At 41.5% G+C, this 10,513-nt stretch overlaps 1 pseudogene; it reads right to left on the bottom strand.

Moving 5' to 3' along the window:
* Positions 1 to 2,189: 2,189 nt before the first annotated feature.
* Positions 2,190 to 3,138, bottom strand: LOC111765573 (eukaryotic translation initiation factor 3 subunit E-like; annotated as a pseudogene).
* Positions 3,139 to 10,513: the final 7,375 nt, after the last annotated feature.

A 10,513-nucleotide genomic window follows, 5' to 3' on the forward strand; every position in this document is an offset into this window, starting at 1 on the left:
TAGCAGAAGCACTGGGAATCTGTGTTTCTTTTTGTTGCATTGTCTTGTTGTGTCAGCTCTCCGTGTGTGCAGCGCCATTCCTGGACAGGCTGCACTTTCTTTCACGCTGGACGGCTCTCCTTACAGGATGCACTCCTTGTGCGTGGGGCTCCCCTGTGCGGGGGACACCTCTGCATGGCAGGGCACTCCTTGCGTGCATCAGCTCTGCGCATGGGCCAGCTCCACACGGGTCAAGGAGGCCCGGGGTTTGAACCACGGACCTCCCATGTGGTAGGCAGATGCCCTATCCATTGGGCTAAGTCCGCTTCCCTCTTATATTTTTTTAATGTAACATTTTTTGTTATCTATGTATCTTCAAAAAAATACAATAAAAATAAATAAATGCTCATTAAAAAAAAAAAGAAAAAAGAAAAAGAAGAAGGCTCTTTGGAAGCCCAGAGGCAAAGCAACATCCTCAGTCAGGTGCCAGTGGTGGCAAGACTTCCGGGAGGAGATGGCACCAGAGTTCTGAAGGATGACTAAAATTTAGCCAGATGAAAAATAAGGGAAATGGAATTCCAGGCAGAGAGAATATTGTTTGAAGATTCAGAAGCCAAAGAGAGTCACATGTAAAAATGCAAGATACTTACAGTAGGTGGTGGGAGGTCGGGCAGGAGCTGTGAGAAGGAAAGTTAAAGGGAGACCAGTCATATTCAGGAATTTTAACCTTATCCAGCAGCACGGGAAGCAACAAATTTCAGCCAGGAAAGTAAGAGAGGCTGCACTGGAGGGAAATTACAGGAGGAGAGGTCAGTGAGAAGGGACGATACAGTGATCTGAACCAGAAGGGAGGACGGTCTGAGCACAGGCAGAGGAGTGAGCTCAGAGGGATGTGGGAAATGAATTAGGCATTAAAGAGGTCGGTGGAGGAGTAAGGAGAGGGCAAGCATCAAGGAGGACTCCTGCTTTCTGACTTGGGCAACGTGGCCAGTACCACCTCTCACTAACGGGGGCATGAAAAGGTTCAGATTTGGAAGGATTCGTGCCCGTAATGATGAATTCCCTCTTGGCAAAAATGCATTTGATGGGCCTCTGAGTCATCCAGGGGGACCAGGGAGAGACCTTCCGGCTCAGAATTCGGAAGAGAGATCCTAACCTGAGATATATTGGAGAAATCATCAGCATATAGATATATTTGAAGATGTGGGAGTAGCTGAGATTACTCAGTTATTATTTCATTAAATCTTCACGGCTCTGTGAAGTAGATTAAAAAATAAATAAAAAAAGCCCAAGGGCCTTTAATAAGTGGAGGGCAGACCCGGCCTGTCTGACTTTAGAGTCTTCACTCCTCCCCCGTCTCCAGCCTGCCTTCCAGGGGCATGCAGAGTTGCTGAAAGCTGCAGTTACTCTAAGTTCACAGCTTTAGTTCATTGCAGAGTTTACTCCAACCCAACACTGTTGGAGTTTGTCACATCAGTGAGAGTCAAGCAGGTTAAGAGAGACAGGAAAGCCAGGCCTGTCCTGAGAAAACGCCCATGTCAACCCCTTCAACCTCAACTCAGCCTGTTTGCCAGAACACGTGGGGATTGATAGTGGAGAAAGAAAAGTGAGGCTGTGCTTTTGTCTGAGAAAACTGGTTTAAGACCTGAACACCTGGCTCAGATGAACCCTGAAAGAGGAGAAACAGCAAGACGTGGACAGAAAACAGAGGGACGGCACCTACAAGAACAAGCGCGGAGGACCAGCGCATGCCAAACGTCAGCGCCCGCAAGAGCTTAATGGGACTTCCGGGGATTCTAATTCCTCCATCAACCTCCCCCCTAAAGATCATTTTATAAGGGACCAGAGAGACCTAATCATCCCTGAGTAACTAACACTGGTCTTGGGTAGATTAGCAACTGGCTTGTGAAACTCTGTGAGCCCAGTGATGTGCCGACCTCTTCACCATGGTGTTCCCATACACTGCCTGGCACTGTAACCTCTTAATCAGTATGAAACTTGAACAAATTAAAGTTACATGTAAATTAATATTTAAATTCAAAATATTAAAATTGTTTCCAAAATCTGTCATACTTTATATTAATGCATTTAGCATATGGAAAAGTTTTCTTCTTCCTCTGATAAATGCCAGAGCCCCAAGTTGCCCATTTAGGAGTCTCTGACCTCTTATTCTAGTTTTTTTGTCACTATCCATGGTTACCATCTAGCTCCTAGACAAAAACCTGGCTCGTTTCGATTACTTGCTGATAGGATGAGGCAGCACTGTTTCTCCTAACCCCAAGTTAGAATCAGTCTAATTTAGAATCCATCTTTTAATCAAATTCACAGTCCATCTTTCAGCTTCTTTGAGGGTCCTTTTCAGTTTATCTGCCAACATTTTGATGCTGAAACACTGGTGGCTGTTGACAAAAAGTCTTAAATATAAAGAGACAAACATTCCTAATGAAATCCTCAAGTGGTCATTCGAGCACTGATACTTTTTTCTGGGCCTCATCAAAGTCAAATTTAACACGTAAGCATTTAACAAACTCAGTAATAGTTTCTTTTTATGTGTATGACTCTTGTTGAATGACTTTTCCTAAATTTTAACACCTATCTTGATTTGTAAGCCTATTTAATTTTTATGACTGCTGTAGTTGAATAGAGGAGAAAATGTGGACACATCATCTGAATTGCATTAAGATACTGTGGCTGATAAAGGACAAGACAAATAATGTTCTTTTAGCTTTTGGAGTGGTTGAAGAAAACAAAGAACAGTAAATGAACTACAGTTGCTGCTGAGACCGCGGTGTGAAGAACTGGGAGAATTATTACCTATAGTATCTTACTAAATATGTAAGGTCTTCCGTGGGTACATCCCAATCTGTACTGTAGTAATAAACAAAGAACACCTGGATTAGTCAGAGTTCTCTAGGGAAACAGAACCTACAGGAAATATGTTCAAATATTATGATATTTTATAAAATTGTCTCACGTGATCATGGGGATGCACAAAAATATTTCTGTAGTACAGGCTGCAAACCAGGGCCTCCGATGAAGCTCCTTGATGAGTTCCCTAGGAGACGCTGGCTGTCTGAAGTAGAGATGGGAATTGTCTCTGAATGCCAAAATCACTTCCCCTTTGAAGGCCTTCAACTGACTGGATGAGACATCATTCATTGCTGATGTAACCAGACATCTATGCAATCTATGCAATCAACTCACCGATGATTAAAATCCATGAAATACCCTGGATTTCAACTAGCCCTGTGCTTGCTTGACCAAACAACTGGGCACCACTACCAGGCTGAGTTGACACAGTAGCCTAACCATCAACCACCCAAATACGAACAAGCCAAGGCTATTTATCCAGCATCATCACTTGTGTTTGACAGACTCAAAGGCAGGCAAGGGAGTTGGAAAACTTTCTAGTGGGAAAAAGTGTGGGGCTCTAGGGAGCTTCCTGGTGGTGGCGATGGGGTGAAGATAAAACTGCTGTAGAGCCGATCTAAATACTTGTACCTAAAACTAAGCTTTTCAGTCAGGGATCGATCAGCATTCGACAATCTCTGAAAGACTGCATTTCACTCGTAGTTTCTGGATCTTCATATAATTTCCTAGTTGGTTCAGATTCTGTTTGAAGGACTATAACTATAGTCCTTTCTTCTCTTGAAGCTTAAAGAATATCAGCAGAATAAAGGTTTTTGCATACATCCATGGCAGTCTACCATGTGGCATCACTAAGAAGATCCAGTTTCCTTTGCAGTCATTATTTTCCATCACATATTTCCTTTATGGAGAAAATAAGCAACAAAAAACCAGAGGCCAGTCCAAAAACTATGTGATGTTCTAAACATGTAAAGTTATACTCCACCATCTTGTCAAGAAAAAAGGGAGTCCTAGATAAATAATTTTAAGCTGTATGTTTAATTCTCTAATACTACATTATAAACTTCAGTTTACTCTGGAAAAGAAACAAATTATAAACTCATTTTCACTCTGGTTCAATACCAAGCATGAACTCTTTTTAAAAAAATTGTTATTCATAAAAGAACACATTACTCAATCAAGAGGCCACCTCACATATGTATATCTGACCGTGTGACCTACTGCTCAAAAGAAAGCAGGTGTATTTAGAACCTGCTCTATGCTAACATTAAGCTAGGTCCAGGGATGAAGTGGTGAACAAGACAGAGAATGGTCCCTGGCTTCTCAGAGCTTGTATTCTAGTGAGAGTAACAGTCACAAACAAGCATTGAAATAAAAAATAATAATAATAAATTTGCATAAATGTCAATGAAGAAAGCAGTAAAATTAAATAGAAAGTACAGGGCAGGGGAGTTATGGTAATCAACTGATTCCAGTTTGCCTGGAACTCTCCCAATTTTAGCACTGGAAGTCCATCATCCTGGGAAATGCCTTGGCCCCCGGCAAACGGGGATGGTTGGTCATTCAAGATGGAGTGGTCAGGAAACTCCTCTCTGATGAGATATTTCAGTTGGGATTTAAAGGATGAAAATGAACTTAATGAAAATGAAATGAATCCCTGAAAGGAGTGAATGGCAGAATATCGTAATAAAAGGGAATAGCATGTAAAAAAAAAAATCATAAGGAGTGACCAACATGACCTTAACTTCTTTTTTTTTTCACTAACTGTATCAGTCTGCCAAAGGGGTACCAATGCAAAGTATCATAAATCTGTTGGCTTTTCTCAAGGGTATTTATTTGGAGTAAAAACTTACAGTCCCAAAGCCATGGCAGGTTCAACTCAAGGTACTATAAGAGGTATTTTCTCACAAAGTCAGCTGCCATTGTTGAAGCAAGATGGTGGGTGATCTCTGTCAGGGTCCAGCGTTCCCCTCTGGGCTTCCTCTTGAGGCTTGGTGGGCCCAGTTCTTCCTGACCTCAGCTGCAGGCTGGCATAGGGCTTGTCTCTTATGGCTTCCAGTATCAGTCTGGGCTCTCTTCCCAAGGTCAATGGTCAGCTATCAGGCAAATGGTCTGTCTCTGCCAGGCTTTAGCTGTTGGAGCCTTCTCCTTTCTATCACATGGCAGTATCAAAATAACAAAGTTCTTTCCTCTCGTGTGTCTTCTTCGGTGTCCATTTTTATGAGACCCAGCAAAGGGGTGGGGACTCTGAAGTAGTCAAATCTTAACAGGTAATCTAATCAAAGATATCTCAGCTGAATTTAATGCAATGGGGTATCACACCCAGAGGAACAGGTTAGTTTGCAAACAATCTTTCTGAACTGCCACAATAAACTTTAGACTGAGGTCCATCCTTCTCACCTTAGCCCTTAGGCTATCTGAAGACCTAGGTAGTTCCTTATCTCCCTCTTCTTCTAGGGGGCCTAATCACAACATAAGAAAACATTCTGATCAAAACACCCAAACTGCAAACTCAGCAACTCACTCATCCATCTCAGTAACCAAACCAACTTAACATCCTCCAGTATTTTCCACTAGCTCACCTCAGCCCTTAAAATCCCTGTTATTCTTTGTCTACAGAAAGTTGAATTCTGTTCTCTCCCCCCTGCTGAAGTCATCTTAATGAAATCATCCTTACTTATTTAATGATTTTTACAGAAGATAAGTATTTGATAAGAACAATAGTTCAGCATAAGTGTAGTGAATGAAAACAAACAACAAACAAACCAGTGATACTCTCTGTTTTTTGGGATGGGAACTATACATCATCATCATTTCGTTAGGTGTCCTGGGCAAGTTGATGAACTGGAGAGTAGGCATTGCAGCTCTGCTGAGATTCAGGATTCAACCAGCATATGAACAGACAGAAGATTTAAGTCTCTGGCACATATATTTAATGAGTATAGTGCTAATTATAGGTTCAAATAAAAGGGGCAGAAAAGCCATTCATAGGGAAATTATGAATGAGTCTAACTCTGTTACACTGGGGTACATACACTCCAAGGTAGAGAGTATCTGTAACTGCAAGCAAGACAGTTCCATCCATCTGCTCCATGGGATCTAAGCCCCCTCTCAATCAGAAACAGAATGGGCATCACCAGCCCAAAATAGCAAGATTGAGGAATGAATAAACATTAAGGGGGAAAGCAACTATGGGCTAAAGTAGGCTTATTATTATTCTGTTAATAGCTATGGAAGATCTTGTAACACTGATACAAAGACAGTGGCCACCAGAGGTTCCAAAGAGAGCAAGAGGGAAGAATAGGTATAACACGGGCCATTGTGGGGACACTGGAATTGTTCTGAATGATATTGAAATGATGGATATGGACCATTATATATTTTGTCAAAACCTATAACAATGTGCGTTGCAAAGTGTAAATTATAATGTAAACTATAGTCCACAGTTAGCAGCAATGCTTCAATATATGTTCATCAATTGTGACAAATGTTCTACAGCAATGAAATAGTTGTTAATGGGACAAAGTAGGGGAGGGGGTTATATGGGAATCCCCTATATTTTGATGTATCATTTATGTAATCTAAAGCTTTTTTTATCCCCCCTTGCAGCTTTTTTTTGCTTGCTGTCTGCTCTCTGTGTCCACTCACTGTGTGTTCTTCTGTCTGTATTTATTTATTTGTTTGTTTACTCCCCCCCCCATGCAACTTGCTTACTGTCTGTTCTCTGTGTCCATTCGCTGTGAGTTCTTCTGTGTTTTTTGTTTTTTTTGGTTTTTTTTTCGCTTGTCTCCCTTTTTGTTGCATCACCTTGCTGAGTCGGCTCTCTGTAGTACTTGAGGGCCAGCGGCACTCTGCGGTGGGCAGGCAAGCCTGCCTTCACAAGGAGGCCCCAGGACGCAAACCCAGAGCCTCCCATATGGTAGATGGGAACCCAACTGATTGAGTCACAGCTGCTTCCCCTAAAGTTTCTTTTAAAATAAAATTTTAAAATATTAATTAAAGGGAAAAAAACAATAAGTTCTAGTCAAAGGGAATAACATGTGAAAGATCATGAGATGATAAGATGATGAAAAAGAGCAATCATTCACCATAAGTGGAGTGATTGAAAAAAGCATTGAATTGGAAAGATGAGTGGGAGCAATGATGAAAACTTAAAATTGTTTTAAGCAATTGGAAAAAAAGAATGAGAGAGAGTATAGTTGGCCCCTTCCTTAGCAAATTAGATATCTTTTTTCAGTTTGGTTTGGGGTTTGTCTCCATGTCTATTTTACTGCTCTTTGCCATTTTCCTAAATTATAGCAACCACTGCCCAGTTCTACCACTTCACCCCAGACCCCAACCCCTGCTGCATGAACATAAATCACCAGCAGCACATCCACCACATGCTGATGGCTTGTCACTAACAAAGGAGGATATGTCATCAGGGCTACAACCACCCTGTGAGAATCAGGCTCGAAGGATCTTAAACACATTTTCTCATAAAGTCATGTAATTATTTCTGGAGTCAGTCCTAATATAAGAAAACTTTTCAAATCAAATATCGCAAGATATCCAAAGGACACCACCAAAAGCATTGCACAGGGGGAGCGGATGTGGCCCAAGCAGGTGTATGCCTGCCTCCCAAACAAGAGGTCCTGGGTTCAGTTTCTGGTGTCTCCTAAAGAAGACAAACAACAAGCAGACATCAAGTGAAAAAAGAAAAAGACAATGAACAGAAAACAAACAAAAAATGATGAACAGACAAGAAAAAGTAATGAGCAAGACAATGAGCAAACTATGAACAAACAACAAGCCAAAAAAAAATAGCAGGGAGTGGAGGTGGCTCAAGCAGTTGGTGCTCACTTCCCTCATGGGAAGTCCCGGGTTTGGTTCCCAGGGCACCCTAAAGAAAAAACAGAAAGACAATGAGCAGACAACAAGCAAAAACAACAAGCAGATAATGAATGCAAACGACGAGCAGACAGATGAGGGAGCCATGGGAGGGGGAGAGGGCGGGGGGGGGGGGGGGGGTGGAAAAAAACAGCACAATAGTCTTCCCACTCTTTGGCTAGTATTCTGGTCCAAACAGGTCAGAAAAGAACTTAATTAAGCAATGAGTATAAGAGAACTCCTTATTTGGTATTACTGGTAACTGGGGCAAGGAAAACACTCATGAACATAACCAGAAAATAGTTTTTATAGAGTTATAGGTAACAAGTATAAATGAATGTTATTTAAATGCTTTTATGACAAACTGTACAGAGAGAGGCTAACTCCTAATTCGTTTTGCAACAGCAAGAGTTTACTCACTCTCACCTCACCTTTAGTTTTTCCCTTTCTTATCCAACCAGCGCACACTCTTGCCTGATTCTTATATCTACAGTTCAAGTCTCATTGGGTTTCTTTCCCGGCAAGAACTTTCAGTGGTCCCCTAGTATATTATGAATACTGAACTTAAGACTTTTAAGAATATGTCCAGGACAAATCTTTGTTCTCAAATACTTTCTAGATTATCCTATATTCTGGTAAACTAAGATAAGAGATATTCCCTAAAGATCCTCTGGCTTTCTTACTCAAGTCTTGGTGTGTATGTTATTTTTGTGGCCTGAAATTTCTCCTTTCCATGTATCAAAATCCATAAGATTATCTAGTTATCTTCTATCATCTAAGTATCTGTTAGCAGAAATGACTTTCACTGTTGATAGATGTAGGAGGCAAAAAATAGAGTCAATATTGAAGGTAATCTGGACAAGGTGAGTTTTGAACCAGAGTCCAAAGGAGGTTGAGATGTGAGGTGCAGCCATAAAGCAGCAGGAAGTCATTCCCAGAATAGGTGGGGCCGATTAGGTTGAGGACAGATGTCCATCAAAGACATACCTTTGCACCGCCTTTGCTCATTCTACATTGCTGAGGGTGAAGAGTAATAGCCATTCCAGCTTCAACCCCTCTCTCTTCCCCACTCGGTGGCTTTTCTCTCTCTCCCTTCTCTCCAAGTATGTTATCCCATTTCTTCCAGGCTTCCAATTACAGCCCCCAAGAACACAGAGAAATAATTAAATGTTATGAATTAATCTTCTTTGCTCATTTCATTTAACCTTGATTTTCATTTATTTGACCAAAAGTTATTGATTACTGACATGTTCCAGGCACTTTGCTAGGCACTAGAGATAAACCGATGGAAGAGAAAGATACAGGAGTAAATGAAACAATCTTCATGAGAAGACAGTGTTTAGCAAATAATAAGTACTAGAAAGAGACAAGGTATTTATTCCTTCTGCTCTTTATCTGCTTTGTGCTGCAATCTGGCAGTGGGCACAACTCTCGAGAGCCACCATGCACTTCAGATGACCCCATCTCCAAGACCTTAGTTCTCAAGAGTGGCTATTACCATAGATGGCTACAGGGACAGGGTGGTAATCATAGCGCTTAACCTGCAATAGTTGTGGCTCATTTGTCCTGAGGCCCAAAAGAATGGCCAGAAATAGATGCTCAGTCTTATACAGTATGGCTTGATTTATGTAATCAGAAAAATTCTAGGTCTTGAGGGCAGAAACCTCACTCAAATTCCATAATATGAATTCATGGCCTCTCACCAAGTTCCCAGACTCAAATCCGTTCATAGACCCAGAACATCTTGTTTGTACAGGAGGCCAAATCCCCTGAAAGAAGGAAAGACCTTGCAATGTTACCACTTTAAATTTTCTTCCAAGCCTTCCCCAGAGAACATGTGACCTAGAAATAACTTTGAAAATGCCCTGTGAATTTATACCTTGACTTCCCATGAGTTATTTAATACCTGTCCTGGATTTATGTTTATTTCTATGTAGTTAAAACATCATTGTTGCCCAGTGATGTTTTCATTTTCTATGCTTCTATTTTAAAAATTATCTCTGGGAAGCAGCTGTGTCTCAGTCAGTTGGGCTCCTGTCTTCCGTATGTGAGGCCCTGGGTTCGCATCCCAGGGCCTTCTTAAGGCAGGCTTGCCTGCACCCTGCGAGTGCCACCCCCCCACACCTGCAAGCGCCACCGAGACCCAACTCAGCAAGGTGACACAACAAAAAAGGGAGACAAGCAAATACACAGAAGAGCATGCAGCAAATGAACACAGAGAGGAAACAGCAAGCCGCAAGGGGGAAGGGGAAATAAAATAAATAAATACAGACACAGAAGAATGCACAGCAAATGGACACAGAAAGCAGACAATATGCAAAAAAAGCCACAAAGGGGGGATACAAAAAAAATTTTCATTAATTCAGTGGCTTAAAACAATGCAAATACATTATCTAATAGTTCTAGAGATCAGAAGTCTGAAATGGGTCATACTGGGCCAAAATCAAAGTGTTGGCAGAGCTGGGTTTCTTCTGAAAGTTCTAGAGAATCTGTTTCCTTGCCTTTTCGACTTCTAGAGATCACCTTCATGCCTTGACCCATGGCCCCTTCCTCATATCTTCAAAGCCATCACTCCTTCTCTCTCTCCACAACCCCCTTTCCTTTCCTCTCTCTCTCTTCTATGCTTTTATCATCACACCTCCTTCACAGACTCTTCTGCCCCTCTCAGTTATAAGGACCATTGTTATTACATTGGTCCCACCGAGATAATACAGGGAACTCACCCCCACTTCAAGATCCTTAATTTAATCACATCTGCAAAGTCACTTTGTCATATAAAGTAGCATATTCACAGGTT

This window comes from Dasypus novemcinctus, chromosome 7, assembly GCF_030445035.2.
Source record: "Dasypus novemcinctus isolate mDasNov1 chromosome 7, mDasNov1.1.hap2, whole genome shotgun sequence".
NCBI lineage: Eukaryota > Metazoa > Chordata > Mammalia > Cingulata > Dasypodidae > Dasypus > Dasypus novemcinctus.